We start from the raw sequence: 15,822 nt of genomic DNA, 5'->3' as shown, positions 1-15,822 counted from the left end.
GCATTTCCTCACTGCCACCCAAACCTGCTTTTCCGGCAGCGCTGGAGGCGGGGAGGGGTCTGGACTGGGCAGGCAGGGCCTTCCCCCGAGGGTTTCGCGGGCGGCGGGCGTCATCTGTGTTCCGTTTACTCACATCCACGGGCCGGGCAGGGCCAGGGTGGGGTGGGGGGAGCCTGACTCCGGAGCCCCACCCCGCAGCGGGGGCAGGAGGCGGGAGGTGGGGGGGGGCAGTCACCTGTCCTACTGCTTTGTTCGTGCGTGGCACCCGCAGGCCACGACCCAGCCCGGGCCCGGGTCCCCTCCCTCGCTTCCGGCCCCCAGCGCACCCCTGCGTGGGCGGGTTTCCTGCATCCACTCATTACTCCTGTCCACCTGGGTCCCCCAAGCCAGGTAAGGTCGTGACCCCGCCCCGAGGAAGGGGCCCTCCCTGACTCAGGCACATCTCACCGAGTGGCCCTGGGATGCCGACACTCCTGGATAGGCCACCCGAAACCAGCCCAGCCTGGGCGCCCGTGGGGCTGGCACATGGTCAACGTGTGTCGCTGCTTCAGAATCAGCCTTTTCTGGCGACGAGTGTGAACTCGGACACCGACTGGCGGGGTTGTTGGGGGACCAGATAGAACGGGGCAGGTCCGTGGTGATCCACCCGATGGTGGGGGGGTTCCCTCGGCCAGAAAGGGAGGGGCACAGACGTGCAGGAGGTCTGGGGACCAGGCTTGGCCATCCTGGGCTCACCCGTGCCCTCACCTGCCCCAGGGGTGAAGCTGGCACGCCTTCCACGGCCCTTCCGGTGCTTTCCCTTGTCCTAGGGCCCCCGTGTCCCTGTAGGTACTCATGGTGCACAGCACAGGAGACAGTGGCAGAGTGCCTGGCTCATGCTGTGTCCCCAGCCCCCTCAGCCCAGCCCAGACGAGGGCCGCCGCTCCTGCAGACACAGGCACGCGCTGCCTTTTACGTGCACGGACCCTGCCCGGCGGGTCCCCCTTGAAGCGAAGCCCAGAGTGCGGAGTCTGTCTACAGAGGCTCTGTGTGCTCGGGGTGCGCGGGGCGTGGTAGGCTGGGGGATGCGCGTGTTGGTCACCTGACCCGGCCCCCGTCGTGCACGGTGTCGTCTGCCCGAGGCAGTTCAGTGCATGGGTTCGCTGCTTCACCTGTCCTTTCCTCTGCGATTTATGGATCATTTGCTGCATCCTGGGCTGGCCTGGGCCTGGGGGGCGGCGCCCTGTCTTTGGAACACGCTCTGTGGGGGAAGGGAGGGGGATGGGGGAGGAAGGGGTGGGTGGGCCTGTGTGGAAAGACGGAGCAAGACCTTAGGAAGACCTGGGGTCGAGGTGGACAGGCCCCCCGGGCCCCCGGCACGCCTCCACCAGGGTAGCCTGGCTCGTGCCGCAGAGCTGATGGGCCTTCGGTGTCGGTGGCTCGTCACAGGCTCGTCTCTGACACTGGGGCCGAGGGCTTTCATTCTGGTCACCACTGTCTGACCTCACGGCCAGCCTTCCCGTGCGTCCCTTTATTTCTGCGGCCTCTTCCCGAGCAAGGGGCCGTGTCCTCCGGCGGGAGGGGGACAATGCGCACCTGTTGGGCCCCTGTGCCAGCCTGGAGTCACGTGGGGCGCTTGGGCCTCCTCAGTCCTCAGGGGGCACGTGGCGGGGGGACGCAGCCTGTACGGTTGTAGGGTTGTGGGCGGAGGGGAGGGCTTCAACCGGGTGGCTCGGCCGGTTAAGCGTCTGGCTCTCGGTTTCGGCCCGGGTCGTGATCTCTCCGTGTGTGGGATCGAGCCCGCGCGTCGGGCTCTGCGTCGACAGTTCAGAGCCTGGAGCCTGCTCTGGATTGTGTGTCTCCCTCTTTCTCTCTCTGCCCCTTCCCCCACTCACGCTCTCTCTGTCTCTCAACATAAATCAACATCAAAACAGAAAAGAAACCCGAGCCCGCCGGCCTGATCTCCCCAACAGGCACCCCTTCCAAACTGCTGAGTTCCGGAGTTCGCTGTTCTCTGACCACCCAGTAAGGGCCCCGTAAACAGCAGCTCTGGTTTGAGTCACCGGCTCGAGAACGTCACTCTTCAAGGTCGTGCGGCCACGCCTCTGGCCAGTGCTGGTCTCGGCCGGGCTCCCCCGTGTCTCTGGGTCCCGTCAGGCCGGCCTGTGTCTGCTTCTGCCGGTGCCTGCCCCGCGAGGTCTCCTCCTCCTATGGCCGGCGGGCTGTGTCATCACAGCCCAGGTGGGGACGGGGGAGAGCCTCGAGTGCTCGAGTCTCTCAAAGTCGAGGCTTGAAGCTGGCACCGTCCCTGGGGTGCCTTCTGGTCACAGGGCTCGTGGATGGTGAGCCCAGGGTCACGAGCGCCGGCCGGGTCAGGGCGGCTTCTCTTGATGGCGAGACGGGGGTCACAGTGCAGAGAGCGTGGGTGCAGGGAGGCATGGGACACTGGGGCCACCATCGGCCCACCACGGGGGGGGGGGGTCTAGCCCCCCCTCCCCCCTTTCCTTTGTTTTCACAGCCGAGCAGGGAACCCAGCCGGCGGGATACTCCCCCTGCCTCGGGGCACCGGGACTCAACTTTGAGAGTCTCTGTCAGGGGCTTTCCAGGAACTCACTCCTGCCCCTTGTGCGCTCCGCTCACGTTATGCCAACAGGAGAGGTTTGCGTTTGGGGCACGAGGGCGGATTTTCCTTTAAAGTCATCTGTGTGCCTTGAGAGCTGGTGTCGCCCCAGGGCCCCGGCAGGACTTGGCTCTCAAGCCAGGCACATCTCTCTGCTGTTTTGTTTGTCCCTGCTGGCCAAGGGCCTGCGGGCCTTCTCTCCGCAGGGATCTGTCCGTCCTCACAGCACGTGTGGGGGTGGGGAGCGAAGGCTCAGGTGAACACAGGGGTGATAGTGGGGAGCACCGTTCCCGAAGGGCTCCCCGGCCGCACCCAGGTGGGTCTTGCTGAGGTGCCAACCCCCTCCCCGCATACCTCCGGGGACCCTCACGGAGGACCCCCCCCCACCCCGGCCGGCAGCTTTCCCGGTGGGTTCTTGGGCCCAGGCCTCCCCTCCTGGTCCCCGCCCTGTGGGTAGAGCCCTGGGAGCACTCAGCCAGTTGGGGAGCACCTGACACCCCCAAACTGGCTTGGATACACGGACTTGCCCCGCTGGGTGACACTACCGTGAGCTGTGGGGCAGGGTGGACGCGGGCAGTCCCTGAGTGCCCGGCCGTCGGGGCCTGGTGGGCTCAGGACTCGTGCTGGGAAGTGGACAACAGCCCTGGGTTTTTCTAGCTTCTTTGCTTTTGAAGGAGGTTAGGGGTGTGGGGCCTCAGTTTGGGGTTGCATAAGGAGTCTGCGGGGGGACATTCTCTTCTGCAGGCTGCACCGTCACCCCGTGGCACAGCCCCACTCCCCCTCGGCCCCGCCGGGGGCCTCGCGCACTTCCTGCAGGGCCCTCCCTCACGTCTAACCAGCTGGACCCCCTTCACGACCTCGGGACGCACAGCGGGGGCGTGGGGAGGCCGTGGCGGGAGAGCTGAGAGCTGGGCCCTGCGCCTGGTCTCGATACCCCGGAGCTTAGGGAGGGCTGAGGCCGCTGGGCCCCAGACCCCTGAAGCCATCCCTGTCCTCTTCAGATAAAGCGAACAGACAAGGGCACGAGATAGGGAGGAGAGAGCCGGGACACCTGTGCGAGGCAGGAGGGGACAGCAGTTGTGCCCCGCTGGGGCGACTGGGAGCGCCACGGCTCCTGGGGGGCTGAAGGCACAGGGTGGACGCGGGTCCCGGAGCAGCAGCCGCTGAAAGCTGAGCGGGTGTCGTTTGGGGCACAGACTTGCCATCGGCGGAGAAGGAAACCCTGGGGACCCGATGCACCGCGCGGCGATCACAATTAACGCTGCGCTCCGAGCTCCAAAGTTGCTGAGCGCCTGGATCTTAATTGTTCTCACCGCCAGAGCGTAAAAATGACGTGACGCCATGGACGCGGTAGCTGGCACCATGGTGTGGTCATACGACGCCGCGTGAGCCTATCAAAGAAATACTTCCTACATCCTGAACTTGCACGACGTTATATGGTATGTGTCAGTTCAAAAACGGAAGCTGACGGGCGCCCGGGGGGGCTCAGTCAGCTGCGCGTCCGACTTCGGCTCAGGTCATGATCTCGTGGTTCGTGGGTTCGAGCCCCGCGTCCGGCTCTGTGCGGTGGGTGCAGAGCCCGCTTCGGACCCTCCGGCCCCTCTCTCTGCCCCTCCCCCACTGGCACTCTCTTAGGAATCAATAAACATAAAAAGGAAGGAAGCTGAGTGCACCTGGGAATGGGGACGGGGGCGGAGTCTCTAGATAGAACAGTTCCACGGAGGTTGCAGACGAAGAGTCAGGGGCACCTGGGGACGGAGTGTCCTTGCACAGGAGTCCGGGAGCCAGGGCGCTGGGAGGGCAGGGGCAGAGGGCCACCTCGCAGCCACCCGTGTTTCCCCGGGAGTGCTCCTCTCTTGGTCCTCAGGGCAACGTCCTGGCCTCTTTCCACGCAGCTCGGCAGGGGCCGCGGGAGGGGCATGAGCTTTGGGGCAGACGGACCCGGGTCCTGTTGCTGTTGGTTCTCTGTCTCAGCTTTGTCTTCCGGAAAATGGGTCTAATGATGTCCGTCTTATCATCGTTTTCATGATTAAAAGAGGATATAGGACACCTGGCGTGTTTATTACTCGGCTCAGGCTAAGTTCTCAGTGAATTGTAATGACATCGTCACCACTGTCACCGCCAACACCGTCGTCATCACCCTCAGCACCATCACTGTCATCGCATCGGGGGCGGTCCCATCTGGCAGGTGGGCACGAGTGGCAGGGGGGCGCCGGGGTCCTGGAATGGGCAGGGCACCGTGGACGGGCTCTCTCTGCAGCTGGCGGTCGCTGCGGTGCCTGAAGTGTGAGGGGCACCCGTGAAGGTGAAACCCAGGGCAGCACGAGCCGGGGGCTGTGGCCGTGCCACCAGTCGTTTCACAGGCAGGTGTCAGTGCCGAGTTTGACCGTGGCCAGCTTGGGGCTGTGGGTTGAACTTCCAGGCCATCCTGGTTCTTCTTCGGTGCCGACAGGGGGTCCCCTGGGGCCCTGGTGGAATGGTGGGTGGGCCGGCAGTTTCCGCGTTCTTGCCGCTGATGCTCTGGCGCGGGGTCAGGGCGGTGGCCCCGGGGCCCGTGGGGTGGCCCGGTGCATGTGCGCCATGGCTTCGTGGCCAGCAGTGGCATCGGGGACCTCGGGCCCAAGCTCACGCAGGTACACCTGTAGTCCCTCAGGGGGGCTGGGTGCCCAGTGTCCGCTAAAGGAAGGTGACGATGGGGACGACCGTGGCGGATGTGTGTTCTCGTGCCTCACTCTCTTGTGTGTGGGTGGGCTGGCCGCACGGTTGTGCCAACCGCAGGCGGGCAAAGCCCCTTTAAATGAATTCCCACGCGCCCCACGGCGGGACCTGGCTGATTGCTCAGGTCGCCTGCTGGAGTTGCACCTGTTCTAAATTGTGATCAGGCTAAATTGGATGGAAGAACATGCAAATACAGTGGGAGCTTTTCAGCAAATTAGCAAGCGGACGGGCGGAGGGGAGGCTCGCTTGGAAGGGGGCGGGCTGGCACCTCCTGACTCGTCGCCGAGGCGGTCAGACTTCGACAGCGGGTCCCCACGAGTGCGGCTTTTAAAGGGGGAATTATTTCAGCTACATTTCCTAGATTTCTGAGGCTGCCTAAAAAAGCCGAGAAGAGATACTTCCCTGCTGTTTTCTCCCCTCACATCGAACGGGTAAGAGTTGAAAAGCCTTTTCCTACTGACGGTCCGTAGAGACTCTCCTTCGTCAGCCCTTGATTGATCACAGAGCACGGAACGGCAACGTGCTTTGAACGGGGCGGAGGGTGAGTTATTTTGGAGAACACATGGTCATCGTGTTCGGGAAGCAGGTGTTGTGCTCCATTCGCGTGTGGAGCCACGCTGGGTGATGTCTTACAGGCACAGATGACACCCAGGTGCCGCTTTAGGGGTCAGCTATCCATGAGAGGATACACGCGTGGGGACGTGCGAGCCAAGAGGACCCGCGGTAACATGACGCCAGGCGCTCGCACGGAACAGGGCCGCATGCAGTGGGCGTCCAGTTCCTTGCCCGGGTACCAGGACCTAGACTGTTGGTCAAGGCCAAAGGCATGGCTGGGATGCCCAGTGGGGACACCAGACATGGCAGTTGTCATTTGAGGCAGGGCGAGGAGCCGGCCCACGTTGTCCCCGTCCTCTGTGACGCCCACCTCCCCTCCCCACGCTCCACTGCCATCACTGATGTCGCACGTTCGTTGCCTATCCTTATGGTTTTTAGTGTATTTTTTCTAAGCTTCCCATCTCGGGTACTTTGTCCGACGCCCTCCTCTGTTTTGACTTTCCCTTCTCTCCTCTTGCCCTCAGGGTCACTGCACATGTCAATGCCGGAGGGATGAGCTCGCCTTTGTGAGTTTCAGGGTGGTTTCCCAGCTGAGGCTTCTGCTGCTCTCCGAATGGCTGAGGGTGGTGGCAAGGCATCGTCGGTGCCCGCCCCTTGTGAGAGACACAGGGATGGGACACTGGGCTGACCTGAGGTCTGTCTCCCTGTAATGGCGTCACTATGTGTCAGTCCTCTGATCTCAGAACTCGGCTAATCTCCTTTGGCTCATACTTGTTTCCAGATATGCCAACAGCAGCCTTTCCCCGAGTCCCTGAGGATGTGCAAGTGCCTTTGGGAAGACACAGCCATCAGGTAGTGACCTCCCTGTGGCTCGGTCTGCACCTGTGTACACCTGCTGAAGCAGGGCTGTGGGAGTTGGCGGTGTTAACCACCTTGCTGAGGGAGGGTCGGACTGCAAACAAGAAACTTTTTTTTTATTCCCCGGGATGGAATGTGGAAATGGAAAAATCACATACAAATTAATGTAGCTAATTAACAAGTCTATGTTGGCCAATGTCTATCATTTTCTATGCCTGTCGTCCTGCAGCAGGTGAGTGGAGGTTAAAGCAACAACAATAGCAACGACAGCAACACACAACACAGACCCTGCTGAGACATCCATCCTGTCCTCAAGGGTGTGGCATTTTTAGGGGGTCCTCCAAGGTTACTGCCCTGGTTGGAGAGCTCCGGTGTATCAGCTTCACAGCTGAAATAGACCGCCGGAAGCCTGGGGCACTGGGGGAGATCGGAACCAAGACATCTCCAATCCTCGATGAGGGGAGGTGAGAAACCAACCCCCCAAAGCTGCACACAGTGTCTTCTGCACAGTACAGATCCCTATCTGCACTTGGGGATGATGGTCCATTTGCTCCGGGTCCCCAGTGGTGCTGCAAATGTGTAGCCAGGCACTGTTCCTGGCACGCCTGGAAGCTTTGAGCGGTGTAAATTACAGATGTGTTGTAGTGGATCTGTGTCTCTGAAGGTTTTGCTTCCTTTGCATAAAATGGTTTCCTTCTCCATTCCTCATTTGCTGGGGGACATGCTGGTCTTTGCAAGCACTGGGCATTAGAAGAACAACAAAGTGCTGGAAGAAAAGGGCAGGAGAAGTCTTTGGGTCAGTCCCGAAGCTGTGCTCTTCTGGGTACCACCCTGAGGTTGCATCCCCCCCCCCCCCCCCCGCCCCCGCCCCGGCTCTGATGAAGTCCCACCTGGCACCACTTCAGGTTAAATCAACTTGACCAAGGACTTCCAGTTTCCAGAGAAGGTTTTGTTTCACCAATCTTCCTGCTGATTATGAACGTCAGAAAAAATGGAAACAATAGTTATTTGAAGGCATTGGAAAATGACATAAAGTAGACAAAAAAAAAAAAAAAACCCAGGAGGGGTGTGAACTTTGAAAGGAGTTTGAAAGAAAGTTTTTCTCCTGAGGGCCCTCCCCAGACCCCACAGAGGGATGGGCTCCAGCAGAAGATGGCAACATTGGGTGGAAAGGTCAGAGGCTGGAATTTGGCATTGCCAGAATGCCTGGAAACTTAGGAAGAATTCTCAGAAAAGCCACGTAGGGAGAAACCCCTTAACTGGACACAATCTCCAGTCCAGTCTTTGGCTAATCCCTGAAGTTCTGAAGTGTGCATGTGCAGACCAAGACTCCATAAAGCCCCAGAAGCAGCAGCAGCTGTATGGGGAAAGAGCTAGTGGAGAGTCCAACACCTGGTTGGTGCTGGGAAGAGGTTTGGAGCTCATGTCTCTCCAGTGAGAGGACTTATGTGTGCTGAAATAAAATGACTTAATTATGCAGTCAGAAGACAGAAGAATTCTGTATTTGAATTGCATGAGAAAACTATTAACCTAGAATTGTATACCCAGCTAAACTGTCATTCAAGCATGGTGGCAAAATGTAGACGTTTCACATACACAAAAACTGAGAGACTCTCATGGAAGGATTCTAGTTGATGGTTTTAGGAAAGATCTATATCAGAAGGGATTGAAGTGGACCAGGATTTTGTGTTACTTGGGAGCAGGGGAGAGAGGGGTACATGCTGAAATTTGAAAAAGGTAACTCAAGATGGATGGAATAAAAGGATTTTTACAAAAACCTTTAATTGACACAAAATGACATAGCAGAGGAGAATAAAGGCACAGAGAAACAGGGCAAATACACCAGATCTTGGGAAATGCACTAGTTTTGAACCATAGAGCTCTGCAGTCTTATGGGGGATCTAAGGCAAAGACCACCCCACCCGTGGGGGGGGGGGTGAGGTCTCTCAAATAGTCACTGATTTTACTCAACCAATGGTCCTTGGCAGAGGTCAACTTTGGGTAGGGCGAGAGAGTTTCAGAGGCACATCTTGCCTACAGTGAGGGGGCAGCAGTGGCTGGGACCTTGAGCAAATGGATCTTGGACTTGGGGAAGGAGGTGTGCTCTCTGGGGCGGTGGGTGACTGATCGTCTCCTGTGGGAGGCAGATGTAGCTCACATCGGGTTCCCGCCAAGTGCCCAAGCCCCCAGTGAGATCCTGTGTCAGGTTACAGATTCCGCTAGACATCCCCATCCCTGGGGGGAACCGAGGGAGGGGTCCGTGCCCTCGGGTGGTGCAGAGTGGCACAGGAGCCTGACACCGAGGTGCCGGCACGCGGCCTGCACAAGCGGCCAGCAGCATCTGGGGTCACGCAGGCTAAAGGGTGCGCCGCCCAAGGGCTCAGCTACCCTCGGGGCCACTATTTAGGGAGAACAAGCCTTTCCCAAGGCCGGGGAGGGTGTCTGTAAGTGGGTAGACTAAGGGTTTGGGGATTTGGACATCAGAGGGAAGACGGGCTTTCACGCTAGTGATGTCGGGGACATTTGGGTCCAGGAATGAAGGGAGCCATCATTTGGTCTGTGTCCTGTGTCCTGACGTGGCATTGTGCCCCAGCACCCCCCATCTCACCATTTACCCCACGGAGGGGTGGTCGTGTGGCTTTAGAACCAGAGCCCCTGTGCTCTGCTTGTGAATTCGGGGGCGGGCACCTTAAACAGTCAGCACCTGGCGTTTCCCTGCATAAAAGCCTGGGTCAGGGCTGGGTACTCAGTCCAGATCTGTGAGGTGCAGGAAGAGGCGTCTGGGGCTCTTTCTCACCCTTGGAAGAGCATGTCCCAAGGTGACCTTTCTCCCTCCTCCTTGGACACCGTCACATATGGATCTGGCTTGCTTCAGCTGCCTGGCTGTCAGCGTGAGGACAAAGCCCACACATAGAACAGGGTCGGGCTGGGGACACCACGCAGAAACGCCTCCTCCCTCCCTCTGGATTTCCCTGGCCTACGTGAGCCAGTGGGGGTGGCTTTTCTGTTACCCGCAGCTGAACGCTTCCCACCTGGTACGCAGGCGTGAGAGTGTCCATGCAGTTCATCGCTCGTGACAGGCCTGACCTTAGATTCTGTGAGGGCTGTCCCAGTGTGACCTCCAGGAATGGTGATCAGAATAATTAAACTGGATCAGCCAGGTGGTGGGTTGATCACTTGCTTGTCCTTGGAGCCCTCCGCCATAACCCCAGTGGTCCTGCTTGGAGTCAGTGCCCTGCGCGGAGGAGGTGGAGGAAACGGGACTGACCTGTACCGACGCTGGGTGCTGGGGGAAGCGGGGGTCAGGCCGTGGACGGGCCGAGCAGGTGTCACTGCCACCATCCCACACCCCCCGGAAATGGGGTCCCAGAGGCCGGGGCCCCTGGCCCAGGGCAGAGCTGGGGTTCAGCTCAGAGCTTCAGATCCTCCAGCCCGGAGCCAGCTGGTCTCTGGGACCAGGGCGGCCCTCTGTGGCCTGTGAGTCATTAATCAGCCACTCCAGTGAGCAGGTGCTCCGGCTCAGGTAACCAGAGCCGTCCCTGGGGAGACCTGTTCAAACATTCATGCACTTGGCCCGGGGGTTCTTGGACGGTGGGCCTCCGGCGACTCGTGTTCGGCCCCGCCCCGCGTTTGTCATGCCGTCCTGTCTGCGCATGCCCCTCCTGCTTTACTCCTTGGTTTCGTCCTTTGACTCGTCATTCAGCAGCTCAAGCCCGGGCCCCACCCCCAGACTGCACCCGGATCGGTCCTTTGCAGAGCTCACGGTCGCTGGGCGAGGGTTGAGTTACGACGCAGAGGGTGCTGGGCCCACGGCCGGCTTCTCGGCTCTTTCGTGAGGTCACGGCCTACTTGCAAGGTCCTCCCCCACCCTGAGGTCGACCTGAGCCGTCACTCTTGCCGCCGTCCAGGGCCCCAGAGTCGGTGCAACCTGGCAGATGTGGTCAGCACATGGCCGGCGTTCGGGTCAGCGCGGGCAAAATGCGGTTGGGGCAGACCAAACAGGCCTGCCTCCTCTTTGGGGTGGCTGTGGCCTCACTGGGCACCTCAGAAGGGACCGGGGTGAGCTCTAGGTGGCGGTTGGGAGGTGGGACATCTGCCCCAGTGCGGCCTGGACTCACTGTGAGTCTCTCTGCACCTCGGTTTCCTCGACTGGGACATGTGGACCAAGTGGGTTCAGAGGAAACGTGATGGAAAAGCACAAACTCGCTTTCAGGAAAACTGCACCCATGCACAGCCACACTCACACAAGCGTGTGCACCCACCTAGACGCGCGTGGGAACATGTGCTTGCACAATGTACTCACACAAACACGTGTACACACCCCCACACAAGCATGTGCACAGACACAGACACACGCAAACGTGCTTGCGCACACGCACACTCACACACACACACACACACACACACACTCCAGGGTGCTCCCAGCTCCCGGGTTGGAAACCCCTAGGGAGATCATAGTTTTCAAGTCGTGGTCATGTGCTGTTAGTGGGTCACGAAATTAATGAAGTGAGTTGGCACCGGTGTCCTTTCTTTAAAAAAAAGTGTGTTTTTTTTTAATGTCTAATCATTTTTGAGAGAGAGACAGAGCGCGTGTCGGGGAGGGGCAGAGAGAGAGAGGGAGACACAGAATCGGAAGCAGGCTCCGGGCTCTGAGCTGTCGGCACAGAGCCCGACGTGGGGCTCGAACTCACCAACTGTGAGATCCTGAGATCGCGAGATCGTGACCCGAGCCGAAGTTGGACGCTTAACCGACGGAGCCACCCAGGCACCCCATCTATCGGATTCTTGAGTCCCCGTGAGTCAGGGGCGGGCCGGGCAGAGAGCACTCCTCCCTTAGAGCTGAGCACTGAGCCGTGGGGTGGCTCCCCTGGGGCCCCGGGGCAGGGAACCCAAACGCAGGAAAGTTACTCTTTCCCTGAGGTCTAAGGCGCAGGCTCCCTGTTCCCGTTTCTCTTATTCTTTTCGGTAAGGCTCCCCTTTAGGGCTGCGGCGTCTCCCCTCCCCTCGCCTCTGCTGAAACGTTAGCCAGAGGGGCCCCTTCCAACCTCTCCAGTAATCACTCTAATTAGCAGACATGCTTCCTTCCCTGTGGGAAGCTGGGCGGGCTGGGAGCCGTTTAGCCCGGGCGCAGCGCGCTCCTCCCCTCTCCGCCGCCAGGTCTGCGAGCATCCTGCGTCTCGAAGAGGGTCCGTGTGCCAACCGCCCTCTGCCAGCCCGCGGTGGTTCTTCCCTTTTGCCAACAAGCGCAGCCCAATCCGGCTCGGTGTCTTGAGCTCTTCCGGGACTCAGGCAAGAAAAAGTAAGGATTCCATCATTTTTCCCCCTGAACTTTCCGGCCTCGTTCTGTTCCGCCGTATTTCTCTGTTTCTGCACCAAAACCGCAGCGCGTTGTTTCGTATCTAGAGTGTGCAAAACAACTTCTCCCTCACTACCGTTTTCCCAAACGGTTTCAGGACTGAAAACGATTTCCTATTTTGACGCTGCGTGTGTCCGACGGTCCTGTGCCCCTCGTCCCCCTGGCCTGTCCCTGCCAGCACGCCTGCCCGTGTAGTATCCGGGGCGTGGCCCGTGACCCAGTCCCCCATGCTGTGGTTGGTGGACAGCGGAGTGGCTTCTGACTTGTGGCTCTTACGGGACATGCTGCTGGGGGCGTGACTCCGTGTCCCCAGGGCCCTCGGGATGGAGTGGCTGCGGCTGGGGCCTGCCGGGCTCAGCCACACGACCACCGCAGTTCTCTTTATGGTCCTGCCCGAGGTGACCTGGTTGTGGGTGCTGCCCCCTGGTGTGTGCTTCCCTGGCTGTTGGCGAGCTGTGCCTCGTCCCCGCGCTCAGAGTCCTGCATTCAGCCCCCTGGACGTCTTTGCCCACGTCCTTCCTGTTTTGGCCTTTCGCTCTGACTTCTGGAATTCCTCCTATTGGCGGTTCTCGATGGAAGCCCACTGTACCCCCCGGGGACGTTTGGCAGAGCGGCTCTGATGGCTCCAGCCCCCTTGGGCTCCCAGGGTCGTGGCTGTTCCTGCGAACACTCACACGTCCAGTTATCACCCCCAGCGTGGCCGCCAGGCCTGCCCCGTGGGCGTCCAGGTCCAGGTCACAGGATTGGCCCTGGGTCACCACTGGTCAGGCTTCCTCCTCCGTGTTCCTCCCTTGGGCTGGGATCTGACCCTCAACGGCAGAGGAAGGGGCTGGGGTCACTGCCACATGCAGGTGACCAGCTCAGGCTGCACGGGCTCTGGGAGAGGCAGCCTCCACCAGGCCACCTGTCATCTCGTCCCTTCGCCCTCGGGGCAGGAAGGATCCGCCCAGGTGTCTCGGCTCATGCTCTGGCCTCCTCCCCCAACAAAGGGGTCTACCCCACTGTGACGGCCATGTCCACCCACCAGAGGAGGGCTAACGCTTCTCAGGCTAGAAAGTCACCTTTGGGAATGGCGGCACACCTGTGATTTACCTGTGGCTTGGGGATTGTTGCCAAGGCCACCCCCAGGGGCTCGGTGAACACCCAGTACGGCACAGCGTAAACCACGTCACCGCCCGGACCCCAGGGCAGGGCAGCGTGGGGCTTTGATGCAGAGATGCTGGGAAGGGGGACTTGAGGGACCGCAACCCACAGCCACTCCTGTCAATTAGCCTGTCTTCGACATGAGATGTGGGAGCTCACCGTAATGCGAGTGTGCTTGGAAGCATGGATTTTCTGATGTCGTTTTGCTGACAATACTGTTTACCTGGTATTAGTCAATGAGGGACGGGGGGGGGGGGTGGCAGGAACATCCAAGTCAGGTTCAAGGATGTAGGGGGCGGGGGCGACAGGAAGGAGCAGGGATGGCAGGTGGGAGAGTAGGTGGCGGTCAGCATACGGGCTCCTGTGTGCCGGTGGGAGGGGACGGATCCCGACGCCCCAGGAAGGAGACACCTGTGTGCCGTCCAGGCGTGGGGGTGGGGGAGGGCTCCTCGCGCCTGGGGAGGAGGGGCTTCTCTAGCACAGGAAGCATCTGGGACCCCCTACTTCCTGGGCCACCCCATAGATACAGCCCCAAAGGGAAGCTGGCATGGGCACGGAATAAACCGCGCATTTATAAAATGGTAACCGTGCCATAAAGGTTTTATTTTATACCTTTCCCTTTCCTTCTTTCCTTCTTTCTTTCCTTCTTTCTTGTTTATTTATTTTTGAGAGAGAGACAGAGAGGAGACACAGAATCCGAAGCGGGCCCCAGGCTCCGAGCGGTCAGCGCAGAGACTGACGTGGGGCTCGAACCCATGCACCGTGAGATCCTGACCTGAGCTGAAGTCAGACGCTTAACCGACTGAGCCACTCAGGTGCCCCTCTTTCACACCTTTGAGTCATTAGCCATGAATTTTCTCCCAACAGCAATTAGTTCTATGCTAATGCAGGAGGTGCTAATTTTTGTACTGTATAAAACTGCCACCCAATTAAGTTTGCGCGAAAGAGGCGTAACAGAGCCCAGGACTGAGTGCTCATCCTTTGCTGTAGGAGTGACTCCTGCCTCGGGCTTTGAAGAAGCTCCCCGGTCCTCATCCTGCGGGGCTCCGGCCCCGGGGCCCCCCCGGCATCTCCTCCCACCCAAGCTCACAGCTCTGTGTCCGGAGAATCACCCCTGGCATCTGGGTGCTGACAGCCACTGGCCCAGCTGTGGACCTGACATCGTCTGCCCCTTCCTGCAAAGGCCAAGGTCACCTCTCGCTCTAGGGCTTTCCCGGGCGTAACGGTGCTGGGGAGCGGTGCCGGGAGCCGACCCTCGTCCCGAGGGTGGCAGGGTGCTGAGAGGGGCCACCACCGGCGGGGGACCTCCACTCGCGTCCCCTTCCCTGCTGTCCTCGTCTGCTCGAGCTGCCACACCGGGGGGTGGGGATGCCCCGGCCACCGTGCTTCCTGCCAGTCCTCGAGGCTGGAAGTCTGAGATCAAGGTGCCCACCGATTCGGCATCTGGCGAGGACTCTGGCTCGCTGTGCTCACCTCCTCCTCTTCTCACAAGGGCTCAAGCCCTACGGCACCAGGGCCCCAGTTCACCTTGTCACCCCTCACAGGCCCCATGTGCACGCAGAATCACACTGGGGGTGAGGGGCCTCGGTGTGCGAGTTTTGGGGGGCACAGTCAGGCCACAGCACCCGCCCCACGGCAGAGGGACCTCCGGGGTCTCCCACTGCCTCGCCATGGGGCTGCTTTGGGTCTGGTTTAGGGGACCTTGAGCTTTGCTCACCGAGGGCGACTGTGTCTGCGACTCCCCACATTTGCTCAATTTCTCAGATTTGTGGACGCGTGTGTCCCTCCTGGCGGAACCTCTCAGAACGATTCGGCCCCAAGGAGCCTCCAAAGGCACAGGCCCAGACTGAGCCAGACCCAAACCACGTGGCTGCCCCGAGGCCCTCCCCGCTGTGCCCCCACCCCTTCCTTGCAGGCTTTCTCTCCTCCTCCTTGTGTCTGCACCGCACCCCCCCCCCCCCCCCAGGACAGGCTCTGTGCTGACTCTGTGCTGGGAGGGGTCCCCCCATCACTCCAGCCCCTGCCCTCCCCCCGCCGCTATCCCCTGAATAAAGTCTGTCCTCCCCCAAGTCTGCGTTGTGTTTTCTTTTTTTAATGTTTATTTTTGAGGGACAGAGAGAGACAGAGTGCAAGCCGGGGAGGGGCAGAGAGAGGGAGACACAGAATCTGGAGCACATTCCAGGCTCTGAGCTGGCAGCACAGGGCCCAATGCAGGACTCAAACTCACGAACTGCGAGATCATGACCTGAACTGAAGTCGGACGTTCAACCGACTGAGCCGCCCAGATGCCCCTGCATTTTGTTTTTTATTTGACGCCCGTCAAAGGGCTTCTTATGTCCCGGGTCCTCTGTCCCAGGCGGTGCAGAGCTGGTCCTGCTCAGGCCACCCTGGCCACCCACGGTGAGCCAGGAACAGGTGCGTCCTTGGGCACTTAGAGACAAGGCGGAAGGAGCCGGACCCACAGGGTCCTAGAACGCGCTTGTACCTGTGGGAGCCCCTGCAGCCGTGGGGGAGGGACTGGGGGTCAAGAGAGAGCCCCGAGGACATTCCTGGGACCTTGGATTCCAAGCAAACAGCTGTACCCCGGAGGTAA

The 15,822-nt window shown here is 60.2% G+C and overlaps 1 long non-coding RNA gene across 2 annotated transcripts; it reads left to right on the top strand.

Moving 5' to 3' along the window:
• Nucleotides 1-249: 249 nt before the first annotated feature.
• LOC125159044 (uncharacterized) lies at nt 250-15,298 on the top strand. 2 transcript variants are annotated; one of them, XR_007149667.1, is made up of 3 exons: nt 250-390; nt 14,220-14,418; nt 14,994-15,298. It is a non-coding gene; the product is annotated as an uncharacterized LOC125159044 (long non-coding RNA). The 2 variants fall into 2 exon arrangements; XR_007149666.1 differs by having other exon boundaries at nt 14,220-15,298.
• Nucleotides 15,299-15,822: the final 524 nt, after the last annotated feature.

The sequence above is a fragment of the Prionailurus viverrinus genome, unplaced genomic scaffold (assembly GCF_022837055.1).
Source record: "Prionailurus viverrinus isolate Anna unplaced genomic scaffold, UM_Priviv_1.0 scaffold_42, whole genome shotgun sequence".
Lineage (NCBI taxonomy): Eukaryota > Metazoa > Chordata > Mammalia > Carnivora > Felidae > Prionailurus > Prionailurus viverrinus.
This window is presented reverse-complemented; position numbering and strand designations above follow the sequence as displayed.